Source organism: Bison bison, unplaced genomic scaffold, assembly GCF_000754665.1.
Source record: "Bison bison bison isolate TAMUID 2011002044 unplaced genomic scaffold, Bison_UMD1.0 scf7180017864375, whole genome shotgun sequence".
Taxonomy (NCBI): domain Eukaryota; kingdom Metazoa; phylum Chordata; class Mammalia; order Artiodactyla; family Bovidae; genus Bison; species Bison bison.
The window spans coordinates 6264607-6265464 of record NW_011494947.1 but is presented as its reverse complement, the minus strand read 5'-3'; the positions used below and the strand labels follow the sequence as shown (position 1 = coordinate 6265464).

The 858-nt window shown below is 42.3% G+C and overlaps 1 pseudogene; it reads right to left on the bottom strand.

Annotated features, from left to right (window-relative positions):
• Positions 1-163: 163 nt before the first annotated feature.
• Positions 164-858, bottom strand: part of LOC105000905 — a 3506-nt pseudogene continuing 2811 nt past the window's right edge.

The following is an 858-nucleotide window of genomic DNA, read 5'->3' as shown; positions in this document are numbered from 1 at the left end:
TAAATAAATATGGGGAGATAAAGAGCATGCCAGCTGAGATGAGTTGCAGCTGGACCCTAAAGGCGCTAACCTAGTCTGAGAGTTCAGAGGAGGCTCCCCTAGGAGATGACCCTCAACTGGAGACCTGTAAATGGGGATTAGGAAGAGTATCCAAGTCAGAGGGTCAGTATATACCAAGGACCTGAAGTGAGAGACTGGCTTCAGCTAAGAACTCCAAGCAGTCCAGGATGCTGGAGGAAAAAGGTAGCCAGGTAGTCAGGGCCGAAGAACAGCCACCTTGCTGTCATGTTAAGGACTCTGGACTTTATCAGAAAGGCAACGGGATGCCATCAAAAGGTTTTAAGAAAGAAAGTGAGCTGATCAGATTTGAATTTTAAAAAGATAAGTCTTCGGTGTGGGGAATGGACTGTAGAATCTGGACACAAGACAGATCAGTCTGGAGGCTGCTGCACCAGTCCACATAATATCATGGCAGACTGGACTAGACTGGGGACTGCAGACATTCATTTAATAGTTATTTATTTATTTTTTTTTTTACCATTCTAAAGCCTTTATTAGCATCAGGTAGATTATTTCATTATAACTTCTTAACTTCAAGACAGCCATTGAAATAACTTGCTGGAGGTTACCTAAGGCCCATAGGAGCAAAATCTCAGTCTGGGATTGGGTAGATAAATACCAAAAGATTAATGTACCCCAATTAAAGGAGCAAAGCTACTGTACAGTAGGTCTCCGTACATATCTTAAGTACACAGGTGCCTTGCAAACCTGAAATGCACAAGACCTCCTTGTATATAGTTTGATATTTATAATACATGGATACAACTGAGTTTCTCTGGTGGCATTTGCCACTGGAAG